This window comes from Gavialis gangeticus, unplaced genomic scaffold (assembly GCF_001723915.1).
Source record: "Gavialis gangeticus isolate Ggan-Ray unplaced genomic scaffold, GavGan_comp1, whole genome shotgun sequence".
NCBI classification, from domain to species: Eukaryota; Metazoa; Chordata; order Crocodylia; family Gavialidae; genus Gavialis; species Gavialis gangeticus.
Genome location: NW_017728994.1, coordinates 70092580 through 70106205, shown reverse-complemented (window position 1 = coordinate 70106205; position 13626 = coordinate 70092580). Strand labels below are relative to the sequence as shown.

Here is a 13626-nt window from a genome sequence, read left to right as displayed (position 1 = left end):
GAAGAGGGGTTAAGATATCTCACTATGGCTTTGGAGGGGCAAGTTCAATCCCTGCTATAGACTCATGCCAACTGCTTTTTCAGGTGGAGTCAAAAGTCACCTGGTCCTGATGTTATTCCTTTGTGCGCCTTACCCTTACTAGCTCAATGGGTTGTTAGGTTTGGAAGGACCTTAGACTCAACTAAGCTACTCTTATCTAACTGTAGTACTTCTGGAACTAAACCTTACAAGTGTCTGTTTTGACTGCAAGCACGTTTTATATTTTTTACTAGATTGTTAAATTACTTCCAACAACTGGAGTTTGTAAGCTGTCTGAAACAATGAAATATCTGCAGACTGTATTGGATATCCGAGGTAAAACTTTCAAAAGTCCCTTTAGTATTTAGAAATCTAATTTTCCCTGACTTTCACTCAGATTTACTTTTGTAAGTGGCAAGATAAGTTTTGAAAATGGGATTTTGGCTCCTAAAGCACTTAGGTATGAGAATTTTTGTTTGGTTCACAAAAGGGGCTCAGAATTCAAAAAGATTGGTATGGAACTATTTAAAGTCTGTGGTTTTCTACGGTTCTGTAATTTTATGGATAGGTCATGTCTCTCTAACGGTAATGGAGGACAATAGAAATTCCTTTAGCCCTTGAATTCCAATTGATACCTAAAGAGAAAGTGAAAATCAAAGCCTTGTGAACTAAAAGCTAAAGGGCATCACTAGTTTGGCAAACCAGAATAAGGACATTTTTCGCAAGGAAGTGAAGTGGAAAACAAACCTCACTATAAACCAATTTCAGATTGCCTTTTTTTATGTAGGCAAGAAATAAGTTGAATGGGAGAGGGACAATGGGGCACAATTTTGGGAAGTCAGCTAACTACAAATCTGCAAAGTCATCATTGCCCAGGCCCCTGAAGCCAGACTTCTTTTTCCATTTGCTTATTTATTACATTGATAGTATATGATGCCTTTCCCAACTAAGGTGCAGGGTGGCTTACAGTAAGCAAACAACATATAAAAGCAAGTAGAATATTACACCCATTTAGCCCTGATTGCTATGCCTGCCCAAATACGAAAGTCTTACAGTGCCTCTGGAAGTTGTTCAGGCTTGGGCTCTGGGAGGCCTTGAGGGTGAGAGCATTCCAGAGTTAAGAAGCAGCTATTAAGAACCATCTCCCATGTGTGCCCCAAGCAAACTTGGCATGTTGATGGTACTTAGAGGCAGTCACTCCAAGCTGATCTTAGGAATTGCAATGGGGTATAAGGGAGAAAGCAGTTCCTTAAATGTGGTAGGTCTCATACCATTCAGGGGCCTGTAGGTCAAAATGAGTACCTTGAATTATTTCCAGAATGGTATTGGAAGCCAGGGCAGATTCTGGAACGCTGGAGAAATGGTTGGGTCTGGGGTATGCTAAATGCTTTTTAATACATGCTGTCCAATTACTCAAATAGATTGCTCCCAGCTACTTTCATATACATAGCTGACTAAAGGAAATATCAATAGAAATATTCTGAAACATTTTTCTGGTGCTAGAATAGCCTTTGAAAGTACTTAAATTATGTGTTTGTTGCTGCTAGTCACAGAATCTCCTTGGTTTCTGCTGTTTATTTAGATATGATTATAACCTAACAAGGTTGCAAGCCTACAACCTTATTTTTTTTTATTTAGTCACCAATGTAACAAACAACTTTTTCTACATTATTTGCTCATTATTCACTGCTTCAAACACCCCACTCTTGGTACATAATCTAATTTACAAAATAATTGGGAAAATGATGTAGTATAATTGGCGTTCAAAATTCTGTTTTAATCCATGTGGCTGTAGGTCAGTTCAGAAGTAGTAGTTGCAATTAGTCCTTAACTTTCTTTCTTTCTTTTTTTTTTCCAGGCCTGTTACAAAAATCACACAACATCACCTTGGGCTGAGGTCTCATCAGCTAAAGGGCTTGGTAACCTTCAAGGTAATAGAGTGCTGATGACTCATTTAGAGGAGCACTTCCATCTGAGACATTCCTGAACTAAAGGTTTTATCCACCCCACTTGTAAAGTCAAAGGGTTTTGCAATTGGCTTCAGCAAGAACATGATCACAGCCTAAATCCACATTGTGCTGCTGGTGAGTAGTGCACTACCATAGCTGTTGTAATCATCCTCTTTACATTTTTGTGATCCTTATTTTGTAAAAGCAGGGTGATAGCTCTAATGGCCTGGACATTTTCCAGCTTAGGTAATACTACTTCTGTAAAATTCACCTTGAAGCTTCAACTGGAATAGTTCCTTGCTTACTATACAAAAAAACAAAACAAAACAAAACATCTGAAGCAACAAATTGGAATGGGTAGTATTATAACTGGAAGTGCCAATTTTATAAATGCTATTTATGGATAAACAACATTTTGACTGCTATACCTATGACTGCTGTAGGCTATAAAAAAAATCAGATGGAACTTGAGAGGTCACCTTTTACAACCCCCTACCCCAAGGTACAGTGAACTCTGCTTAAACCATTCCTGACACATGATTCCAACCTATTCTTAAAAACCTTCAGTGAGGGATATCCCACAACTTCCCTAAGTGATCGGTCATGATGCTTAATTATCTTAGTTAGAAAGCTTTTCCCAGTATCTAAGCTAAATCTCCCTAACTTTAATTTAAATCTATTGCTTCCTATACTATCTCTAGTGAGTCTTGAGCAATACATATATATACTACCTTTGTTTCTGTAGTAACCTTTTACATATTTCAAGAGAATTATCATATCCCCCTTTAGTCTTTTTTGAAGACTTAAAAAAATAACTAATTATTTGATTCTTTCCTCATAGGTTTTTTTTTCTTGACCATCAATCATTTTGTTGCTTTCCTCTCGATTCTCTCCAATAGGTTCACACCCCTCTTAAAGTGTGGTGACCCAAGCTGAATTCCTGCTGTGAGTCAGTAAGGAGTAGAATAAAAGTTTCTATTAAGATGCCTTCCATATGATGCTCCTGTTTATTATGTGTGTATAACAGGGGTTGGTAACATATGGCCCACAAGCTGGATCTCTGCAGAGCCACTAGATCTGGCCCACAAAGCTGGAGAGCTTTGTTTGCGTTTTTGCACCTGTATCCGCTTTGGAGCCAGGCAGCTTTTAGCCCATGCTGTTGCTACTTCTCCCTATCCTCTAGCTCTGGCATGGGCCCAGATTCCAGCTCTGCAGCTTCCAGCTGTGCCAGCCAGCTGGAAGCCAGGAGGCAAGGATGCAGGGAAAGTGGGAAGACGTTACAGCAGCATGGACATGGTTTTCAACTGTCTGCCCTGGCACAGCTCCACACTGGCTGGAAGATACACTTGCTCCCCATCAGGGGAGAAGGGGGCCTGGGAAATATAATATCTCAACCAGTCATGTGCTCACCTTACAGTAGGATCATTTAGCAGTGTACTCCTAGTACAGGTTCTATTTTTCACTTGCATTTGTTCACTAAATTATTCCAACCCAAGTATAATACTTTGCATTTGTTCTTATGGAATTGCATCCTATTTTAGAAAATCTCTTCAGTTTCTAAAAGTTGGTTTGAATTGTAATCCTCTGCTTCAGAGAGCTTGCAATTCCTTGGTATTGTCTGCATTTTTAAGAAGTGTATTGTTTATTCTATCATCCAAGTCATTGATGAAAATATTGAATAGTACCAGACCCAGTACAGACCCCTAAGGAATCCCACTTGGTACTATCTTACGGTTTTAGAACCAGCCTTTGACAACTACTCTGAATATAATATCTCAACCAGTCGTGCTCACCTTACAGTAGGATCATCTAGACCAGGACTGTCCAACTGGCAGCCCACAGGCTGCAAGGGATTCAGTTGTGGCCCTTGGGATTTCACCCAGCTCCTGATCATTGCTTTAGCTGCAATAGCATCCCAAGTCTCTTGGGCTCTCCCTTCCTCCTTCATCTGCTGCTTCCTGCTATTGCCCCAAGTGGTGGGGCAGTAAAGCACAGAACAGGGAGCTGATGGGGATGATTGGGGCTATGTATAGTATGGGAGATGGTGGCCCCACGGAGTATTGTGGGGGAGGGCTCATAAGGGAGCATGTTGCAGTGGGGGTAAAGGGGGACTCGCACCTGCACAGTGAGGTGGTGTGCGAGGGACATGAAGTACAGCAGTGAGGGTGGAGTGGTGGCCTATGACCAGTCTGGTGTGGCCCACCCAATATACATCCCCCCCTGGTGTGGCCCTTGGGGGGCCTAGAAATCGGATGACACTCATCTAAACTGTATTTCCCCAGCTTATTTATGAGAATGTCAATTGAGACAATGTCAAAAGTCTCATTAAAGTCGAGATGTATCACATCTCCTCCCCATCACATTTTTCCCCTATCAGCAAAGCCTGTTGTCTTGTAATACAAAGAAGTTGGGTTAGTTTGAAATTTTTGTTCTTGAGAAATCCCAGGGACTCTTTCTTACTACCTTTTTACCTTGTAGGTGTTTACAAACTGATTGGACTTTCCATCACTGGGAGTGTTCAAGAAGAGGTTGAACAATTACTGGTGAGGGATGATCTTACAGTAGTCACGGTTGTGTTCTACTCTGGGTATTTCCCATGATTCTGGGCTTTGCTGGTTGCTGCATGAGGCCGGGAGAAAATTCCTAGTCTCCCCCTCCAGCTGCTACATGTGTCAAGGTTTCTTTATGCCTTCCTCAGAGGAACTGGGTATTGGCTATAGCCAAGGCTGGGGATTTTGACTAGGGTGTGTCAGTGCTCCTCTTGGGACTTAAATCTGGAGATCCCTGTCTAGAGGGTCTAGCACCTCTGCTCAGGGCCAGACTGGCTGCCATATTTGGGTCAGGAAGGAATTTTACCTCATGATCAGATTGGTATGGACTGTGGAGGTTTTTCCCTTCTTCTGTAGCTGGGGGCATGGCCCTCTTCCTGGAATTCTTTGCAACCTTTACAGCAGCAGGATGTTTACTGCCATGGTCCCCTTGCTTTACCTGTGGCGTGTTAGGGTGTTATGTTTTGTGTTGTGTCATGAGTGGCTGTGTGGTTTTGCTAAGAATTTAGACAGTGAACTTGTGTAGGATGGTTTGAATAGGGATGATCTTGCATCAGGTAGGGGGTTGGACTAGATGTCCTACTGGAACTTATGAAAGTAGGACATCTACAGCCCTACTTCTCTATGGTTCTGTGGTTCTGTAATTATTGGTCCCAATATCTTTCTGGAAGTTGAAGACAGCCTAACTGATGTATAGTATTTGGATATCCCTGCCCCCTCTCCCTTTTTTCAACAACAGGCACTGTTCTTGACCTTTTCTAGTCTTCTGCAACCTTACCTGTCCTTCCCAGTTTCTCAGTGATAACCACTAAAAGATCTGAGATTGCTTCAGCCAGTTTCTGAAGTACTCTAGGGTGAATTTCATGGGCCTCAGCTCATTTGAAAAACATCAACTTGTCTAAATTGTCTCTAACTCACTTTCACCTCTAATCCATTCTTTTTTGTCTTTCTTGCCTCTTTGTCGCAACCTTTTTATGGAGACTGAAGCAAAAAACAGTATTAAGTGCTTTGGCCTTCTTAGTATCAGGTATCTAGGTAGCAGCCGTACGGTCCAATACATGGTCCAATACGGCTACAACCCGGATCCTTAACATATGGAAGATATCGAATTTTAGCTGATTTAAAAAAAAAAATCTTCATAATTTCCCGAGCAGGAAGCAACTTTGACCACCTGAAACCTGTGATACTGCTCCTGCCTTTGTCTAAGGTAATTTGCATCATCACAGAGCCTCACAGGAGAGCTAACAGACTCTTTACCAGGTAAGGACTGCCTGCCCATAGAAGTTTTCCATCTATTGACTCCTTTGTGAAATCCTAAGAAATATGAACTTTCATTTCTACCCAGAGAACTTTTACAATCTTTTCTCTGATGCTTGATGAAGGGTGCTTTGTGCCCAAAAGCTTGCAATTAAAGACTTTTTTTCTTTTTTTTTTTTTTTTTTTTAAAAAATTTTTTTTTTTTTTTTTTTTTTTTTTTGCAAAAATCTTGTTCATCTAATAAAAGATATCACCTCTACCACAAGCCATGATTGCTCTGGTCTTAGTGTTATCTCTCATTAATTTTCCTTTCTTCTTGAGCAGCGAATGAACTATTTCCTTGGTCTTCCTCTTACTACCAATACATTTGTTTTCTTGATACCCTTTATGTCCTTACTAGTCATGCTTTGGCCTTTCTGATTTTGGTCCCACAGGCTTGTGCTATTCTTTTATACCCATCATTAGAATTTCCTTTAGGTTCCACGTTTTGTACGATTGTTTTTAAATTTTGGGTCAGTGAGTAGTTCATGATTTAGCCAAGTTGGTCTGTCACAGCACATTGTATCTTCTTTTCACAGTGTTATATTTTGCACTTATAAGATTAATGTTGTCTCTCCTGAGCATCTTTTCCCCTTACATTTACTTCCCACCGGATCTCACCTACCAGTTTTTTGAGTTTATTGAATTAATTGTCTTTATTCTACTATTTTCCCTCCTTCCATTAGAATCATGAAGTCTATCACTTCATGATTATTGTCACCCAAATGCTCTCCACCTTGACATTCTTTACTAGTTCCTCCCTATTGCTCAGAATCAAATGTACAAGAGACGCCAGTCTAGTTGATATCACCTCTACCACGAGTTCTGAGTCCTCTTACCAGGCTCATTGTCCATTCTGCAAGCATTCCACAAGCTTCTTGGACAAACTTGGTTTTGTTAGACTACTTTCCAGGCAAGTATCTGACAGTCCAAGTCAGTATTATCACCATATTCTGCCTTTTGGATAATTCTGTTAGCTGATTAATTATTTTTTAAAAGCATCATCCACCACAACCCTTTCCATTTTATCTTTACTCAGACTTTCTACAGGTCTATCTGCAAGGGTTGCTTGGATACAGCCCACAGAACCATTGGATCTAGCTCGTGGAAGCTGGTCTTTAGTGGCATTCAGCTGCAGGCACTCTCCCCATACTGCTATAGAGCCAAGTGCTGAGAGTGGCTTTGTCCTAGTGACTGCCTCTAACCCAGAGTGGGGTCATTCTGGCATGCAGCAAGAAAAGGTTGCCTACCCCTGTTCTACTTCATTCTGGACTTCATAGCAAGTGTACGTATAAGGCAACACTTTTCCCCCTTTTTTCCTTCCCTGTCCTTTCTGAACAATGTATACCCTTTTATATCAATTTTCCAGTTACACAAATTATTTCATCAAGTCTCTGTTATGCTTGTTAAGTCCAATTTTTATTATGCACTAAGGCTTCTAGTTCCCCATTTATTTCCTGGATATGTTGGATTATCATACAGATGTCTAAGAAGTTTAGCAGACTATTATTTCCTTTCTTCCCTTCCTTTCACTTTACTATGAATACCATTTTCTTCCCAGTTTTTAGGCCTCTATCCAGGTCACAGTGGTTCAAACCTACCTATTGGTTATGTCCCCCAATTTGTATCCATCCTAGCTCAAAGCTTTCCTCGCTAGGTTAACAAAGCTATGATAACCTTCTTTAATCATTAGATGGACCCCTATCTCTGCCCAACAGTCCTCCTTCTTGGAACATCATACTAGATAATAAAACCTGAAAGGCTGCACTGAAGAAGCAGTAAAGTATATATGAGGGCAATCAAGATCAGTTGTAAATGCAACACTTGAACGTGCTATTCTATGGGGTGGTCACCTCAGAATTCTTTATAAATCTTCATGTTGCTTTAGAAAATAGTTTTGAAAATTAGGACTGCATAAAAAAGCATTGCATAAATTGTAAGAGTAAAATCCCAGCTTCAGAATTTTCTGACTTGGGCAAGAACTTTTGTTTTGTAGCTTTTTATGTGGTAATTCCTAAGAGAGAGAGGATTACAGAAATTTCCTTCCTGTATAAAGATATTCCACAAGTCATTTTACCATTTTGAGGTCTTTTTTTCTTGAGTAATTTATAATGAGATGTTTTAGATTTTCATTGTATATCCATTAATAATTTATTACCTGTAAGCACTTCATTTTTTCAGCATCTAGAGAGATTAAGTTAATTGCATTGCCTGATTGGCCAACAAACTAATGCTCTCTAAACATTTTAGACAAAAAAAAAAAAAACAACCCTTTTTCATTAATGCAACATTTAAGGCTGGCCAGTAGCAACATATTCTTTTCCCAAATGTCACATTCATTAGAACTCAAACTTACATGAACCAGGAAATGAAAATTCAGGACAGTGTATATGAAGTTTTAACTCTGCCAGAAGAATTATTTGCAAGAGTGTTTTGTTTTGTTGGGTGCTGCTGTATTAATAGTGGATGGATTAGCTGGCATAGTCCAGCAGAGTAGTGATCATGGCCCCAGGTGAACTGGGAAGTCTCAGTGCCTGGGCAGAGAAGAGTGTTTGCCTCTCTGCCTGACCTCCCCCAAGTGTTTAATCAAAGGCAAGAAGTGCATGTATACCTTGAGAAACACAGTGTGCCCCCGGTGGGATATAAATCTTATAATAATATTTTCAGCACTGCATTGGGTAGGTTGTGTCAGTTACAGAGGTGTTTTGTTTTGTTTTTTTGCCTGGGGACTATGAGCAGTTAAGTGGGAGGGGAATGTGATTTGTGCACTTAGTGATGGGCACAGGAAAGAATAATATTAATGGCACTATGTGCATAAAGATGAAGGGGTTGTAAAATGGGCCAAACAGTAAGGGCTTTGCTAAATGTTATACTTAGTACATTATATTTGAATCTCAGTGAGTGCATCTGCACAAGACACTCTACTGCACAGTCAATTAGTCTAGTAAATTAGATTAATCTAATCTAGTATATTAGTCTAATGATGCAGTAAAACGTCACTATGTAACCATGCACAGCAGCTACTCTGCATTAAAACAGGCTAAAGTGCTGTTTTCTCCTACCTGTAAACAGGGTTCAAATTACATTCTGACTCTTGGCAGGGGGCTGCGGCGATGATAGCCAGAAGGAGCTGCCAGCTGAGGCAGGGCAGGCCAGCAGGGGTGGAGTTCTTGTCTCTTATGGGGGAGCTCAGCCTCCCCAAGCTCCCCCATAATTCAAACCCTGCCTGTAAGTATAGGTAGTACATTTGCACTATAGTGCACAGTTACATAGCTAACTGGATACAAATTGCTCACAGTCAACACAGGCAGCAGGCGATATGAGAACTGTCCCCTCCCCCAGGCAGCTTTCTAGTCCCCGCTCTGATCAGCAGATAGCTCTGCTACAAAGAAAACAGAATGAGCAACAGAACATCGTTGCGCCACCTTGGCCAACAGTAGGAGGGAATATAGACACCAACTTGCCCTGACACCTTCCTGAACCCTGTGTCTGGAAACTGATTTCCAGTCTCAGTAGTAGTCATCCTGAAACATGAGTGACAGTCAGTCAGTCAAGCTTTCTGTGCATTAATTGCATGTGTAGATGTGCCCAGTAAGCACTAAAACAATACAGAAAGTTTTCTGAGTAATTTCACATTTAATATAGATATAAATATAGATCCTAGTATTGCACTGGGTCTTGAATCACCTGCCCTGTGGTCTCAGGGCTTATACCTAAAAATCAGCTGATTAGTGGATTGTGGGTCCCAGCCCTGGGACCACAATTGATTGTATTATCTCTGGGGAGCAGTCCTACCTTAAGGCAACACATGTTACCTAATGATAATCCTTAGATAATCCTCTCTGGAAAAGACATAACGGACATAACTTTGCTACCATACTAGAGAATTTAGCACATGTTATCTTGCTTCAACACTTGGATCCTAGCATTTTAAGTGTGATTAACATGGGCTAAGTGTAACATGTAATAACCCCTTAAGATTAAACAGATATGGTACTCTTTCTGTACAGTTGGCTAAATGTTTGACTGTAGGCTCTGTGAATTCAGAGTAACCTAAAACAAGTCCCCAGCGATGATAAATCTAATCACCTTCAGGTTTTTATTTCTGGTGATCAGACAAGCAATTTTTTAAATTTATCAAACAATGTTCAAGTATTACTGCTGTATTTCTTTATTACTATAAAACTGATGTAAATTTACATGCAAATTAGGTACAGCCCTCTGGGTCTTGGCAAGTTGCCACTGCAGCCCTTAGTATTGTCCCTAAGTAGACTATTCTGTATGGGAAAATCATCAGTCATCCCAAGATATTGTAGGAGGATAATTTCCCCAAGATAAATTGCATAGAAATGGCACTGTATATTCCACAGACTGTAGTCCATAGCAGTACACCAAACAAAATAATTATACCCCAAGGATCAGAATTCTTTTCTTCCCCCTATAACTAAACCAAAATAGTACATTAGAAATTCGATTTGCATCTTCTTGTAGACTATCCCTACTCACATCCTTGGTTAACTTTCAAAAACAGTAAGTCATGTTTTGTTTTGATGCCAATGGCCTTTATGAAGGCAGGTTTAGCAACTAGTTACAGCAGAGGACAGAGATTTAATACTGTTAGGGGTCTCCTCCAAATTCTGTCGAGGCAAATCACTCGATTCCTATGTGCATCATTCTGTCCTGCTGCAATTGTCTATATGTTGTTTTGCCCAGTGGTACTGTAAAGCTTCATGTATATAAACTGATTTGAGATCTTTGGATGAAAAGTGCCACTTAATCATATATATATATTTTTATTTCTGCATAGGCAACTCCTTATAAATACAGCAGATCATTTATCTTGACTTACTGTCTGGTTGAATGTTGTTTGATATAAGAAGAGTGGCCCAGATTAAATATTTCTAATGACCAAACTGGAGAAATAAATTATTAATCTGTACAAAATATTTTGTCAAATGCATGAGTCGCTACCAATTCCTGCTGCTTACTGCTTGATTGCTTGTTTCAGTGAAATGTTAATCATGCTTCAGTGGGTGGAAAGAGTTGATAATGAGTTAATGTGTATTTCTGGGATGTATGTCAAAATGATCATTTAGCGTATACTATTTCTTTTCAAATAGCTATATTAATTGAAACAACTATGGAACAAAATGGCATGTTAGCATATGGCAATAGTTGATAATTATTCAAAATTTATTTGTTTTTGTTAATGCATCAACAATGCTATTTTTAGAATCCAGGGGGAAAGGAAAGCCCACAAGGGCAATATAAAAGAAGTCAATGAACTGAAGGAGCTTTTGCATCAGTTTGAAATTTTTTAAAGAAAATTACAATGTCAGAATCACTTCCTCTCACAAGAACTTGCACATGTTCCATTTTCAGCTTGGTTGATGTCTATTAGAAACAATATGCTTAATGATTACAAAATCTGCATTAGATATGTACCACTGCATATAACCTGCTTTAATATGAAGGATCACTAGAACCATTTTATATAACCTATGGGTAGGATTACAATGGAACAGCCATTCCAAAGTAGCCTCTAACCCTGAGCATGAAATCTCTCATACCTGAACTTTTGAAAAATTTAATTTTGTGCGTCCAAATGAGGTTTACACATTCAAAACTGAAAAATGCCTGACCAAGCCATTTTTGTATGTAAAACCTGAAGTTCTGAATCTGCAAAACTGACAAGTGGGATGTTTAGTAAGGACGCTGTATGTTGGACTTCATTTTGAAAATGAGTCTACATGAAAACGGATGGCTTTTTCAGCTATAAAGGACTTCATATATTATATAGATTGTGGTAGCATTCATACTCTTAAGTGCTTTTGAAACCCAGAAAATAAGTCACTATCCCAAAAATCAATCACTCTAATAAAAAAGGAGTTGAAGGCTCATGTCAGAGATGTTCATGGTACACTGGAAATGTTTCCTACCCTCCACTCTATGCTGCTGGTTGGTTTTATTTCAGGAAGTTGGGAGGCATTGTTGGTATCCCAAAATCCTCTTGTCCAGTTTGGGAGTAAACTGGGATTAAAAGGGTATGTCTGCATATTCATTAAAGCACTGTAATTACACGTGCATTAAGTTTAGTACTTATAATGACAGGTACTAATTTATGCATCATAAACAGCACTACTGTGCATTAGCACAGATGAACACTTTTTTTAGTGATGTTAGTGTGCATTAGACTAAATCTACTGCACATTAGTCCTTTAGCACAGGCTTTGCCCGCTGCACCAACATGTAGTAGATTTAGTCAAATGTGTTCAAAGCATCTTGTGTAGATGTGCCCAAAGACATCAGAACCCAGGTGATGGGGGTAGATGCTATAGGGCCATGGCATGCTGGGGAGACTTCAAAATGTTAAAACATTTAAGTTTTTTCCTTGTAAAAAGGGTGCTTTGTTTTTGAAATTACTCAAATGTAAAACATGGATTAAAAGTAGGCTAAATAGCCCATACTAGATTTAAAAAAAATATTTTGAATCAAACAAAACATTTTAAGTTCACACAAAACAAATGCCTTGGGGCTTCTTTTTCATTGCAGCTCTCCCTCACCCCAACCCCCAAACACCCCAAATTTCCATTTTGAGTCCATATGAACTGACTTTTTAAAAAACTAATAAACTGAAAAATCTATTATTCATACACAACTGTACTGTCAGGCAAGATGATGAATAACCTCAGATGTTAGGAGCTGTTGGAGTCTCATAGTTCTCCATGACAGTATCCACTTTCATTCTTTCACATTATTTGACCACAAGCAGAGAGAGTCTTATTTCTCCCAAAGCATGTCTTCCTGATGTGTAATACAAGGAAAGATTTCTTCAGCCAGACCTAGTTTTTAATTATGTTCTTTTGACTGGTTCTGAGTCTGCAACTGTAATAGCATAAACTCTATGCGTTTGTTTTAAGCCTTCCTCAGTCAAGGCTGGACCATAGACTGAGAAGTAAGAATCCAGTCCTTCCAGTAAAATCAATGTAATGAATCTTTTCATGGACTGCAGTGAAGTTAGGATTGGTCAGAAAAGGGCATATCCTCAGCCCCAAAATCTACCTCTACATTGGCACCAGTTCTGCAGAGGCACAAAATGCTATATCATGGCCTGCACAACAATCTGCTAACTTTTTTATAGCAAGTTTTAATTGAATGACTTATGGCATACCAAGTGTTTAATCTTGCAGGAGGAGGAGCCTGGGGGCTGGCTCCTGCATGACCAGTGCATGTCGAGACACTGGCCAGCAGCTCTGGCCCCCACGGCCAGGGAACACTGACCCGAGGCAGGCCTGTCTGTGTAGGGAAGAACAGGTGGGTGGGGCTGGCTGTGCAGTGCTCTCACCTCACACAGGGGACATGTTTCCCCTTGCCCATGGTGGGTGATGGACAAGAGCAACAGGCTGACATTACTGGCAGCTCAGCTTTGCAGACGAGCTTCCCTGCTGTCTCCCAGCAGTGAGGTGCCCTGGGGATTGCAGAGTCCTTGCCAAAGGGTTGGAGCTCTGAGCAGGCAAACGCTTGGCCGGCCTGGACGACACAGGACCTTGGGGCCCTGCCACTATGTCCATGATGCTGGGACTTTGCAGGGAGCTCGCTGTTCCCCCAGCCTTAAATGTCTATCCCTGGGCATGCCCAGAGCTGCCTCCCTGTCAGGCCTCCACTGGCCACAGCTGCTCCCTCTGCTCTGCAGCGCACCCAGCATCGCCTTCATCTCATACAGTGTCTACACTAGACCACTTCATTGTCATCCCTCATAGTTTCATAGTAGCTAGGGTCAGGAGGGACCTGAATAGATCATCTAGCCTGACCCC

At 40.3% G+C, this 13626-nt stretch overlaps 1 protein-coding gene across 4 annotated transcripts in view; it reads left to right on the top strand.

Moving 5' to 3' along the window:
* Positions 1-13626, top strand: part of CUNH10orf90 (chromosome unknown C10orf90 homolog) — a 318231-nt gene that overhangs the window by 60923 nt on the left and 243682 nt on the right. For 3 of the 4 annotated variants that reach the window (XM_019502990.1, XM_019502987.1, XM_019502989.1), the window contains exon 2: positions 1877-2102. The exons of the other annotated variant lie outside the window; for it this stretch is intronic. The gene's annotated coding sequence lies outside the window, so the exon portion shown is untranslated. The remainder of the gene's footprint in view (positions 1-1876; positions 2103-13626) is intronic. 4 annotated transcript variants of the gene reach the window in all.